General features: G+C 44.0%; 1 protein-coding gene and 1 long non-coding RNA gene across 4 annotated transcripts in view; one reads left to right on the top strand and one right to left on the bottom strand.

Moving 5' to 3' along the window:
* The window catches only part of LOC143785439 (uncharacterized), a 105235-nt gene extending 97076 nt beyond the window's left edge, over nucleotides 1-8159 (bottom strand). Inside the window, exon 1 of the long non-coding RNA XR_013217985.1 lies at nucleotides 7985-8159. This is a non-coding gene — a long non-coding RNA (uncharacterized LOC143785439). The remainder of the gene's footprint in view (nucleotides 1-7984) is intronic.
* The window catches only part of AXIN1 (axin 1), a 97066-nt gene that overhangs the window by 59995 nt on the left and 22804 nt on the right, over nucleotides 1-14267 (top strand). For 2 of the 3 annotated variants that reach the window (XM_077274293.1, XM_077274290.1), the window contains exon 1: nucleotides 12477-12698. The exons of the other annotated variant lie outside the window; for it this stretch is intronic. The gene's annotated coding sequence lies outside the window, so the exon portion shown is untranslated. Of the gene's footprint in view, nucleotides 1-12476; nucleotides 12699-14267 lie in introns of those variants that run through there. 3 annotated transcript variants of the gene reach the window in all.

Here is a 14267-nt window from a genome sequence, read left to right as displayed (position 1 = left end):
TTTTAGGGTGACAACCAAAAGAGCAGCCTAACAGATTGTCATTCTCAAGAGGTCATATAGTGATACAACACGTCTTTCTGCTGACCGGTTGTCGGTCATTTTATCCCCCTAAAAAATGTCAGAAGAAGATCAACACCCATGGGAGATTCCCTCGGAAACTAAGGGTTTCCACTTTCTGTATCCTTGCGTTTATTTGCAGGCATCATCAGCCTGTAAGACAAAATGTCTAGTGGTATTCCTGCCGGAGGAATGCCCTTATCACAAATATTAGGGGCACGCAGCAAACGTTTGTCATCAGTAGCAGCCCCAGCAGAGGATATGTCATGTATCATGTGCACACATAAGCCTGGTTTATTGTGCTGGTAATGCCCTGGTATGCGGCAGCGATCTGAGCACATCTCCAGATGTTCACAATGAATGGCTCTGTCATGTCAGATGGAAAGGATCTGCGCTCAGCACCTGCTTTCCTACTAAAGCTGCTCTAAGAAGAAGGATCAGTCGACCCCACAAGTGTGAGCTGCAGCTTCTGCTTCTTAGCCTTTTTTTTGTATTTTGTAGTATTACCATAGAGCACATGCTTTAAAAAGGGTGGCAAATTTGACCAATTTCCGACAGCTCCTGTTTACTGGAAAAACAAAAACTGGGGGTTGGTGGGATTAGGTAGAAATTGAATTGTGTGCCTTTAAGAGACTATTATTGGACACTTTATGAGGACGGTATAGGAGCAAAACTACAACTCTCAGTATTCCCTTACAGCCGTGCATTTCGGTAGACATCAGCAAGCATGTGGCCGTCTTACCCCGGCTAAGAATTTAGCAAATCTTACGTTTCATCAGTCACTGAAGAAAACACTTCACCCCCATATCTTCTTTGACCCTCCAAGAAATGGCCCAAAGGGGAAAATAAAGTAATAGGTTTAAGGATTATGAAAACTTTTGCAACATTTTGTTTCACATTTGCACATTCATAAAGCTAAAGAGGAAGGAAACACATGACTGCACTAGACTACACAGTGTGTTTGTAGTCTGTAACCGTGGAGACACATAGGTCTGTATTGAAGCTGAATGCATGTAGAAAAGCCGCGGAGACACCATCACGTGTTTCTCAACGCAAGCAATGAATAGCCAGGTATTTCACCGGTCTTTTTCAGAAAAGTTCCCACGGTCGAGTTCATATGAGTTCATCCAGCAGAGGGCGCATCACCGCAACTCGAGGTAACTATAGGACATTCCCCTGCATTCCATTCATTCACCAAATTTTACAGACAGAAGCACAGCTGCATTAGCAGAGCCCCTGGGTGTAAAATGATTTAACCCCTTCAGATGGATTTACAGCGTGGGACAAGACTGAACGACGGAAGGTATGGAATATTGCTGTTTGTTTTGTTTAACTTTATTTCAGATGACAAGGGTCTTCAGGTGGATTACCAGTATAATAAAATATTAATACACCCGAGAGCGAGAGCCCACGCCAATTTTTTCCGGGATTTAACCCTTTAATTTAATAGCTAGAGCTTCAAAATTTTACACACAGACACTTGTTACATTACTAAAGAGGAATATGTAATAAAAAAGGGATATGAGATGGTTTACCGTATGTAAACCATGTCTCATATCCTGTCGGGTTTGTGAAGGAGAGAGCAAAAGCCGGCAATTGAATTACCGGCTTTTCTGCTATCTTGCGCTGAATTAAATATATATATATATATATATATATATATATATATATATATATATATATATATATATATATATATACACTCACTGGCCACTTTATTAGGTACACCTGTCCAACTTCTTGTTAACACTTAATTTCTAATCAGCCAATCACATGGCGGCAACTCAGTGCATTTAGGCATGTAGACATGGTCAAGACAATCTCCTGCAGTTCAAACCGAGCATCAGTATGGGGAAGAAAGGTGATTTGAGTGCCTTTGAACGTGGCATGGTTGTTGGTGCCAGAAGGGCTGGTCTGAGTATTTCAGAAACTGCTGATCTACTGGGATTTTCACGCACAACCATCTCTAGGGTTTACAGAGAATGGTCCGAAAAAGAAAAAAAATCCAGTGAGCGGCAGTTCTGTGAGCGGAAATGCCTTGTTGATGCCAGAGGTCAGAGGAGAATGGGCAGACTGGTTCGAGCTGATAGAAAGGCAACAGTGACTCAAATCGCCACCCGTTACAACCAAGGTAGGCCTAAGAGCATCTCTGAACGCACAGTGCGTCGAACTTTGAGGCAGATGGGCTACAGCAGCAGAAGACCACACCGGGTACCACTCCTTTCAGCTAAGAACAGGAAACTGAGGCTACAATTTGTACAAGCTCATCGAAATTGGACAGTAGAAGATTGGAAAAACGTTGCTTGGTCTGATGAGTCTCGATTTCTGCTGCGACATTCGGATGGTAGGGTCAGAATTTGGCGTAAACAACATGAAAGCATGGATCCATCCTTCCTTGTATGGAGCATCTTTGGGATGTGCAGCCGACAAATCTGCGGCAACTGTGTGATGCCATCATGTCAATATGGACCAAAATCTCTGAGGAATGCTTCCAGCACCTTGTTGAATCTATGCCACGAAGAATTGAGGCAGTTCTGAAGGCAAAAGGGGTCCAACCCGTTACTAGCATGGTGTACCTAATAAAGAGGCCGGTGAGTGTATATATATATGTGTGTCTCACTGACATATATATATATATATATATATATATATATATATATATATAGACTGTATATATGTTTTTAGGAATATTTTAGCCGATGGATCCATGATTTGTCCATTTTGCAAGCCTGCGCAAAAAAATCGCCGTACGGAAGACATGCTGAGTGTGACGCCGGCCTAACTATGATTTTTTGCAGAATTAAAAATGTAAAACTTAAAAACTCTTGTCACCCCGACTGATTAGATGATAAAAGGGTTTCCAATTGCAAAGTGCTAGTAAAAACAAGCAACTGTTCAATTTACCTCTTATTAAAAATTCTCTTCGTTGTCAAGAATTTTTTTTTGCTTCTGGCCGAGCGGTTACCGACCACCTCAGCAGTGGAAAGCAGATGGATGGAGCACCTGCCTGTATTCTACTTTCTACTTATTTCATTGCTGCAATTAGGCTGCTATGGTCTGTAGACTTCAGGGATGTTCCCAGTCAGACTGCCCTGACCACAAATGCCATTACCGGCTCTCCGGTGTTTGTTCTTCGCTATATACGGTATTTACGCCACTTGTCCCTTCATCGGGCAGACATTCCAAGACTTTTATATTCCCATAAAAAGTATGCGCAATATGAGCTTTGTTCTTTTATCCTGTTTGATGTTGGCAATGGGTAAGATAAGAATATTTATTGTACTGATAACGTGAGCACATATTCCCAGCCATGTCCTTAAGTACCCACAGCTGCATCCAAGTTGGATAATTCACTGTGTCACCAGCCGAGACTTCAATTCAATGTCCGCCTTTGATCACCGTTTTTATTCTAGAATAATTTTTTACTATATCTTTATAGTATATGGAACTCTGTTTTTCTTTTGATCCAGAGCTCCAAATCCCCTACAAATCTATAGACATACATCATAAGATCCTGTCTGCAGCCACCACTAGGGGGAGCTCCCTGTATACAGAGATACATGATAAGATTCTGTCTGCAGCCACCACTAGGGGGAGCTCCCTGTATACAGAGATACATGATAATATTCTGTCTGCAGTGACCACTAGGGGGAGCTCCCTGTATACAGAGATACATGATGAGCTCCTGTCTGCAGCCACCACTAGGGGGAGCTCCCTGTATACAGAGATACATAAGATTCTGTCTGCAGCCACCACTAGGGGGAGCTCCCTGTATACAGAGATACATGATAAGATCCTGTCTGCAGCCACCACTAAGGGGAGCTCCCTGTATACAGAGATACATGATAAGATTCTGTCTGCAGTCACCACTAGGGGGAGCTCCCTGTATACAGAGATACATGATAAGCTCCTGTCTGCAGCCATCACTAGGGGGAGCTCCCTGTATACAGAGATACATGATAAGATCCTGTCTGCAGCCACCACTAGGGGGAGCTCCCTGTATACAGAGATACATGATAAGATCCTGTCTGCAGTCACCACTAGGGGGAGCTCCCTGTATACAGAGATACATGATGAGATTCTGTCTGCAGTCACCACTAGGGGGAGCTCCCTGTATACAGAGATACATGATAAGCTCCTGTCTGCAGCCACCACTAGGGGGAGCTCCCTGTATACAGAGATACATGATAAGATCCTGTCTGCAGTCACCAGTAGGGGGAGCTCCCTGTATACAGAGGTACATGATAAGATCCTGTCTGCAGTCACCACTAGGGGGAGCTCCCTGTATACAGAGATACATGATAAGATCCTGTCTGCAGCCACCAGTAGGAGGAGCTCCCTGTATACAGAGATACATGATAAGATCCTGTCTGCAGTCACCACTAGGGGGAGCTCCCTGTGTACAGAGATATATGATAAGATCCTGTCTGCAGCCACCACTAGGGGGAGCTCCCTGTATACAGAGATACATGATAAGATTCTGTCTGCAGCCACCACTAGGGGGAGCTCCCTGTATACAGAGATACATGATAAGATCCTGTCTGCAGCCACCAGTAGGAGGAGCTCCCTGTATACAGAGATACATGATAAGATCCTGTCTGCAGTCACCACTAGGGGGAGCTCCCTGTATACAGAGATATATGATAAGATCCTGTCTGCAGCCACCACTAGGGGGAGCTCCCTGTATACAGAGATACATGATAAGATTCTGTCTGCAGACACCACTAGGGGGAGCTCCCTGTATACAGAGATACATGATAAGATTCTGTCTGCAGTCAACACTAGGGGGAGCTCCCTGTATACTCAGATACAGCACAGTGGCTCAGTGGTTAGCACTAGAGTTGAGCAAATTTCTTCAGCTTCCCTCTTATTCGGCAAGCTGTAGCACTTACCGAATAAACTGCAGAGGGAATCCGGCTTCATGGATCACGCCGGCTGATCAGCGCCGCAGCTGCATGTGTCACGGCTGGGTGACAGGCACGACACATGCATGGAGAGCCTGTTTGTTGGGCTCTCCATGCATGTGCTGTGACTGTGACACATATACAGGGGTTGGACAAAATAATGGAAACACCTAACGTTTTGGCATCATAATCTTCGAACATGTTATAAACATGCAAACATAGACATATGGTAATGTTTTGTAGTTGATTATTTGTGTTATGTGATATGTGTATGTAAATTAACTGTTTGTTTTGCATAATTGTAAGAACATTGATGAGAACCTGATACCAATGGCAGACCTCTCAGATTTTCAAACAGGCCAAATTGTTGGTGCTCGTATGGCAGGCGCTAGTGTAACAGAAAGTGCCCGAATGCTTGGCGTGTCAAGAGGTACTGTCTCCAAAGTAATGACTGCGTTTGAAAGAGAAGGAAAAACGTCCGCAGCAAAGCACAGGTCCGGCCGAAAGTCAAAGTTGACTGAGAGAGACCGTTGGACTCTAAAGCGAATTGTGAGAGAGGATCACAAGACCACGGCTCCGAAAATCACTGCTGAGCTCAATGAACACCTACAGAACCCAGTTTCCTTGAAAACTGTTCGTCGGGAGCTGCACAAATCTGGATTCCACGGAAGAGCTGCAATTAGAAAACCGCTGCTCTCAATGACAAATGTTTCCAAGCGTTTAGAGTGGTGTAGAAACCTCCAGAATTGGTCCCTCGAGCAGTGGAAACATGTGATATTCTCAGACGAATCATCGTTTACCCTATTTCCGACCTCCGGCCGAGTGTACGTTTAGAGACAGCCGAAAGAAGCATTCCATCCAGACTGCCTTCTCCCACCCGTAAAACATGGCGGAGGTTCTGTGATCATCTGGGGTGCTATTTCGTGGAGATCCGCTGGGCCAATGATATCCCTTCATGGAAGAATTAACAGCCGAGATTATTTAGGCATTTTGGGCGACCAAGTGCATCCAATGGTTCAAGCACTGTTCCCGGAGGGGAACGCCATCTTTCAGGATGATAATGCACCAATTCATACAGCTAGAATCGTTAAAGCATGGCACGAGGAACATTCTAATGAAGTTGAGCATCTCATCTGGCCCCCACAATCCCCAGACCTCAACATTATTGAGCATTTATGGTCGATTTTAGAGATTCAAGTTAGACGTCGATTTCCGCCGCCATCGTCGCTCAAAGAATTGGAGGGTGTATTAACTGCAGAATGGGCTAAAATTCCTTTGGGAACAATTCACACCTTGTATGAATCCATACCTCAGAGAATTGAGGCTGTAATCGCCGCAAAAGGTGGACCTACACCATATTAAACTAACTTTTGTTGATGTTTCCAGGTGTTTCCATTATTTTGTCCAACCCCTGTGTATATATATATATATATATATATATATATATATATATATATATATATATATACACTCACTGGCCACTTTATTAGGTACACCTGTCCAACTTCTTGTTAACACTTAATTTCTAATCAGCCAATCACATGGCGGCAACTCAGTGCATTTAGGCATGTAGACATGGTCAAGACAATCTCCTGCAGTTCAAACCGAGCATCAGTATGGGGAAGAAAGGTGATTTGAGTGCCTTTGAACGTGGCATGGTTGTTGGTGCCAGAAGGGCTGGTCTGAGTATTTCAGAAACTGCTGATCTACTGGGATTTTCACGCACAACCATCTCTAGGGTTTACAGAGAATGGTCCGAAAAAGAAAAAAAATCCAGTGAGCGGCAGTTCTGTGGGCGGAAATGCCTTGTTGATGCCAGAGGTCAGAGGAGAATGGGCAGACTGGTTCGAGCTGATAGAAAGGCAACAGTGACTCAAATCGCCACCCGTTACAACCAAGGTAGGCCTAAGAGCATCTCTGAACGCACAGTGCGTCGAACTTTGAGGCAGATGGGCTACAGCAGCAGAAGACCACACCGGGTACCACTCCTTTCAGCTAAGAACAGGAAACTGAGGCTACAATTTGCACAAGCTCATCGAAATTGGACAGTAGAAGATTGGAAAAACGTTGCTTGGTCTGATGAGTCTCGATTTCTGCTGTGACATTCGGATGGTAGGGTCAGAATTTGGTGTAAACAACATGAAATCTTTGGGATGTGGTGGAACGGGAGATTCGCATCAGGGATGTGCAGCCGACTAATCTGCGGCAACTGTGTGATGCCATCATGTCAATATGGACCAAAATCTCTGAGGAATGCTTCCAGCACCTTGTTGAATCTATGCCACGAAGAATTGAGGCAGTTCTGAAGGCAAAAGGGGTCCAACCCGTTACTAGCATGGTGTACCTAATAAAGTGGCCAGTGAGTGTATATATATATATATATATATATATATATATATATATATATAATGTATATAACCCTGGTCGACAGGAAAGAGCTAAATAACGTACCTCCAAGTATTGTAAAGTTTGTCCCAAAGTCATAGACTATATTCCATTAATAGGACAGAGGATATTTTACTGATTATTGGGGGGTCAGACTGCTGGTACCGCAGTGTGGCTCTGGATCTGGACTATGGATTGGAGTCGCACATGATTGACATCCCCTCCATTCATTGCCTTGGGGACTGCAGGAAATAGCGGAGCTCTGTAGTTGACTTTATCCAGTATAAATAAATTTGATGTCAAGAATTGCGCACCTCTGCTGAATCCAGGGCAGAGACAGATCCCACGATCAATGGTGTGACCCCCAACAATCAGTAAGTTATCCTCTATGCATATTATAGTGCCCACAGTGGCGAGGCAGCCTTTATGGTACACCTCGATTATACGTCTTCACGTCCTGCACAACTGTGCGTACTAATGGCTTCATCACCAGAATACATATACTGAAGCGCTGATGTATATCTCAGCCATGTTTCATAGTACACTGTATGCACAGCCCAAATATGACGATATCAGAGAGATTTCTTCTGTTGTCTATGACCCCCAACTGTGACACTGAATGGTACTGGCTTAGTTACCTGGAGTAACTCCGATAGGTTTTCATTTCCTATGAAGGGTTCCTGGTGAGGTTTGGCAAGGCTTGTAACAGCTCTAAGACTTGACTTCCTGCATGATTGCCACCCCGCATTGTTGGGCTGGTGCCCTGGTGATGTAACCCAACAAATCCTGCCAAAGCCGGAGCTTGCGGCATCTGGGCGGCTGCAAGACAGAGAGAGAAAGAGTCATGTACAAAAACGTCTCAGAAATGTGTCTTATTTATCTTGGATGTAACCTCTAATCATGTCGGAGACAGAACCTGCACCTAATCCTTTCTTGGGCATGAACGAGCCGGTATCAGGATAGCAGCGTGCTTATATGTTCCCCATCTATCAAGGTAATATATGCATTGTGGAAATTTCACTCCCCTTTACTAAAAATGAGGCATAAATTCGCTATCACATCTGCTCAGAGAACCAAGGGATTGTTACAATGTATTACTGCGGTCATGTGCCAACTAGACGTGCACAGCCTCGCTCAATACAAGTGAATTGAGTCGGACACGTCTAGTCGGAATGTGGCCGGGACTATGCAAATTGCATACTAGCGGTCACATGACCACCTGCGCCCCGCACACTGTGAGGAGTCACAAGTCTGCAGTCACAGAGAGTTTATCTATGTTCTTTTTTCTGGTAAGCTACGCAAAGTTTTCAAGAACATTTTGAACAGTTTTACTCCAGATTTTGAAAATTTAGAGCCCAATTTAACATGTATAACTTTTGCTTTTTTTACCAGTCAATTTTCCTATTTTTGCCTTGGTTCATAAATTTTGAGCAAAAAAAAAAAGCTTTTCTGGCCTTGAACAGGTGAATAGGGGCATATATAGTATAAAGAGCTGAAAAATGCAGAGTTAGAGATTGCAACCACTTTGTGCGACCGTTCTAAGCTAAATAATGCCTTAGTGTACAGTGACAGTAAAATGAATATCATGGTGATATTATCTTAAGCTGGTCTGGTGAGGTATCGCTTACACTGCAAAAAAGGGAAAAAACTCAAAACATAATATGAAGGACAATACAAAATATGCCTGTATAGAAAACTTACATTCCTCACATGGTAAAGGGGATACTTAATATCTTAACAAAAGGGAGTAATAACAGTCCCCGGCGTACGGAGAGCAGTGATCGTCAGCTCCTCGCTGACGTCAGCAGATTGAATTTCCCTTGGCCTTTTGCCTCTGAACTAACTGGTCTGATGGGCCTTACTGGTTTAGTGCTGGCGTGATCCCAAACATGGATCTGATGTACTGTATAGGCGAAATAGCAATTCACCCCAAAAAATGTTGCTCTCCAACTGGTGCTCAACTACAACTCCTAGGATGACCTGTCAGCCAGAGGCTTAGTGACTGGTGACTTACGGCAGGTGAGATGAGGGAGGAAGAAGGTGACTTTTTTTTATATATATATATTACTGTTATATATATAATTATATGTTATATATATATATATATATATGTTACTGTTTAAGGGTGAACTCTGCACCACACATTCTCCACTGTTCCTTTATAGGCGCATGTGCTGATTAATTTATGGCTGCCTTGATTATGTGGGTACTTTATGGCTGGCACTGTTTCTGGGGGAATTTTCTGGCCTATCCTGATGAAGGGCACCGTATGATTATGGGGTACACTATGGTGGGCACTGTTCCTGGGAGAACTCTTGATGTCTGACCCGGATTGCTAGCCTAGCACTGCTCTTGGACTAACGCTCATGTCTGACAATGATTATGGGGCATTCTATGGCTGGCACTGTTCCTGGGTGAACACTGTGTCTGACCCTGATCATGGGGGTCACTATAAGGCCGGGGTCACACTTGCGAGTGTGATGTGAGAAACTCGCGCGAGTCTCTCACTTCAATACCCGGCACTTGGGACCGGAGTGTGCGGCTACATGTATTTCTATGCAGCTGAACGCTCCGGTCCCGAGTGTCGGTATTGATGCGAGAGACTTGTGCGAGTTTCTCGTATTGCACTCACAAGTGTGACCCTGGCCTAAGGCTAACACTTCCAGGGAAAGCTCTCTGACCCTAATATGGGGGCATTCTTTGTCTGACATGGAACCTTCTTTCTTTCCGACACTGATTATGAGGACACAGCTGCATTGTGATCCATAGCGTACTGTATATAGCCGCCCCGAAAACAGAATGCCATACAATAGGATATGTTCACAGAGGGTTTTTTTTAGCAGATCCGCATCAAAAACCCATACAAGATGCTTGATCGACTTAATTTCAATGTTAAATCTACTTTGTTGCTCATACAATCATTTTTTTTTTTAAAGAGGTTTTGAAAAAAAACATGTGGTGGGAAAAAAAATGGTACGTCACTTCTTGTAGGCGAATATCCCCTGGAATTTGCTCCAAACTTGACACATCAAGTGAAGAAAACCATTCAGGGATAAAAAAATTAAAAAAAAAGCTTTAAAAAAACGCTTAAATTTTTTTTTGTAAAAAACCCTCCAAAGACATTATGTTTTTGCTTGAAAAACTTGTAGTTTTTTTTAACTCCTCAAAAAACTCAATGAGATGATAGACTTAGGGTACGATCACATTTGTTAAACAAGCAATGTGGGAAGAATGCGATATCGACCCTCCTATTGCACTCTAAGGAAAAGTGAAGAGATTAGAAAAATGCAAAATTAGTCGAAACAATTGTAAAAATACGATTATCGGGAAACGTGAATGGGATGTGAGATAGGAAAGTCGCTTCTCAGACTCATATTTACCCTTTTCAGAACAGAAATATGTGACAGGACTATTGACTCTCCTATGGCGATGTATGGGATAGGGATGCAGTGAAAAATGCAAAATTAGGCGAAACGACTGTCTACAACTGATTACTGGGAGGTGTAAAGGGAATGTGAGCCTGAAAGTGGCTTCTGAGGCTTTTTTCCCCATTTCTCCTCAAAACATGCATAATGTGAGAGGACCATCGACTCTTCTATTGATTCTATGGAAGGGAAATGCTGTAGAAAAAATGCAAAAAAAAATAGATGAAATGACGGTATAATGATTATGGGGATGTGTGAATTGGATCTGAGGTAGAAAAGTGGCTTCTGAGACTTTTTTCTCCACTATTTCTCCTCAGAACATTTTTGTGTCAGGACCATAGACTCGCCTTTTGCGTTATGGGAAGATCAAAGAGCTGAAAAAAAATGCAAAAATTAGGCAAAAACGACTGCAAAATAACAATTATGGGGATGTGGAAATGGAATGTGAGGTAGAAAAATGGCTTCTGAGATTTTTTCCCGCTATTTCTCCTCAGACCAGAGTTATGTGACGGGACCATGGACTTTTCTATTAATTGTATGGAAGAGAAAATTGGTGAGAAGACGCAAAATGTAGGCGAAAAGGTGGTAAAATCTTGATTATTGGGATGTGAGAAAGAAGCATGAGGTAGGAAAGTGGCTTCTGAGACTTTTTTCTCCACTATTTCTCCTCAGAACATTTTTGTGTCAGGACCATAGACTCGCCCTTTGCTTTATGGGAAGATCGAAGAGATGAAAAAAAAAGGCAAAAATTAAGCAAAAACGACTGCAGAATAACAATTATGGGGATGTGGAAATGGGATGTGAGGTATGAAAAATGGCTTCTGAGATTTTTTCCTGCTATTTCTCCTCACGCCAGAGTTATGTGACAGGACCATGGACTTTATTGAATGTATGGAAGAGTAAATTGGTGAAAAAAACGCTAAATTTAGGTGAAAAGGTGGTAACATCTTGATTATTGGGATATGAGAAAGGAACATGAGGTAGGAAAGTGGCTTCTGAGACTTTTTTCTCCACTATTTCTCCTCAGAACATTTTTGTGTCAGGACCATAGACTCCCCTTTTGCGTTATGGGAAGATCAAAAAGTTGAAAAAATGGCAACGATTAGGCAAAAACGACTGTAGAATAACAATTATGAGGATGTGAAAATGGGATGTGAGGTAGAAAAATGGCTTCTGAGTTTTTTTCCCGCTATTTCTCCTCAGACCAGAGTTATGTGACGGGACCATGGACTTTTCTATTGATTGTATGGAGGAGTAAATTGGTGAATAAATGCTACAATTAGGTGAAACGGTGGTAAAATCTTGATTATTGGGATGTGAGAAAGCAACATGAGGTAGGAAAGTGGCTTGCGAGACTTTTTTCCCTACATTTCTCCTCAGAACAGAGCTACGTGGCGTAAAATAGGCGAAACGCCTGTATAATAACGACTATGGGGATGTGAGGCAGAAATATGGCTTCTGAGACTTTCTGCCTCACTATTTTTCCTCAGCACTGCGCCGTGTGACTGGGCCAGGCTCAGTGATGGTGACTGGAGGGGGACAAGACCGGGATTTCCAGTCAGGGAAAGCAGGGCACGCGCCTGTGGCGGGAAGACAACGCGCGCCGTCGTCGTTGTTGTCGGCCGCGCGCCTTCCCCCCTGAACGTCCGCGTGCGCGCGAACCCTCCTCCCCCTCCCTTCCTAGTGACGCATAGACGCAGGGGGCGCGCACGTCCAGGCTGCTCACTCTCTCTGCCTCCTCACACACAGGCAGCGCACTCACTGGCAGGAGCTCGCCGGGGCATGGCTGTCGGCCCGCGGCGCTCGCTTTGTTTTCGTCCCTGTCTCCCTCAGTCGCCGCCGGAAGCTTGATGGGTGGCGCTGGAGCGGAGGAAGACGAGGGCCCGGCGCGCTATCCCGGGAGGAGAGCCGGCTTGTTTCCAAGGAGGTGAGTGTGACGGGAGCCGAGGGGGGTCATCTGTGCTGGGAGGAAACTTCGCAGACGAGCGCTGGAGGCCGCGGAGTACGGAGCGGAGCTCAGGCCGGAGATCCCCGGCCTCTCGTAGCTGCAGCTCCCGGGCCCCGCACATCTGATCCCGGGTGCGGGTCAGAGACCTCATTTCTTGATTTTAGAGCCCCCCAGGTCACATGTTGCATCTTATTTGCTTTTCTGCAATTGTTGCAAAATTAAGTTTTGTCATCAGTCACATTTGCGTACATTTAGTTATTTTTTTGCTTATAAATGGCAACATTTTCGTTTTTTGTGACAGCGTCACAAATTTACAGTCTGGAGATATTTAATCGCAATAATGGAGGACGGCTACTGATTTGACGCTGCGGCCGCTCTGTCAGTTCTTCACCTTTAAAGCTTTTCCTTAAAATTTAGTTTGTGTGACTTAAGTGAAGATTCGTGGTGAAGTCTCATGCCGCCGTCTGACAATCATTGGATTGCGATCTTCTTGTCGCAGGACCTAGATGTCTTAAGGATTCGAGATGTAGCTATTAATCCTTCCTCTGCTTTCATGTTGTGCGCTGTTTGTCAGGATGCTTTACATAGGCCGTGATGGAAAATTCCTTTAAATATTGCCTGTAGGATAAGTCTTGAGTTAATGCAGAACTACAACTCCCAGCACTTATGGTTTGATATAAACCATTCCTCTGATGGACATTTCTGCTCTTCAGTGTTTGGATGGGAGTGTGCGGGAATTATGGATTTGTAGATGTGAGGTTACATTATATCACTCACCGGGGGAGACAGATACAGGTGTAAAGCTGAGAGGTTAGTGGAGGGTAACAATATGGTTGGGGTAACTTTAAAGGGGTTATTTATTATAGCGCCATTTATTCCATGGCATTTTACATGTGAGGAGGGGTTGTTCACAATCAGAATGCACATTGACCATCCTTAACGTTAAAGGTGACGCGAATAACACAAATGATCTGATGATGTTGACAGTCTGCGGCTTGATGGATACATTATTAGCAAGTGATCGCTCAGTTTTTGAAGTTGATGTGTTGGAAGCAGGAAAATCTAGCAAACATCAGGATCTTGGCAACTGTGATGAGGACCAAACTGTGTTCTCCAGACGACTGGGTCACATCATCTCCAAAAAGAGTGCACGGCGACGTGTCCTACGGGGTTCTGTGATTTGTACCTGCCAATGTGATCCACGGAAGTACAGTCATTGAGCAGGTTAGTGTCATGGTCGCCCAAGTTTTATTAATGTGTGGGGAGAGTGAAGGTGTCCATCTGATCACACAGAAGACAAACCACACTGATGATGTACTCCTGTCTGAGAAAAGTGTGAGGTTGGTGACATGCAGCAGAGCATCGCATGTGTTATAGAAAGGTGTCGGGACACGCAGAGCATCGCATGTGTTGTAGAAAGGTGTCAGGACATGCAGAGCATCGCATGTGTTATAGAAAGGTGTCAGGACATGCAGAGCATCGCATGTAGTATTGAAAGGTTTCGGGATATGCAGAGCATCGCATGTATTATTGAAAGGTTTCGGGATA

Source organism: Ranitomeya variabilis, chromosome 7 (genome assembly GCF_051348905.1).
Source record: "Ranitomeya variabilis isolate aRanVar5 chromosome 7, aRanVar5.hap1, whole genome shotgun sequence".
Lineage (NCBI taxonomy): Eukaryota > Metazoa > Chordata > Amphibia > Anura > Dendrobatidae > Ranitomeya > Ranitomeya variabilis.
This window is presented reverse-complemented; position numbering and strand designations above follow the sequence as displayed.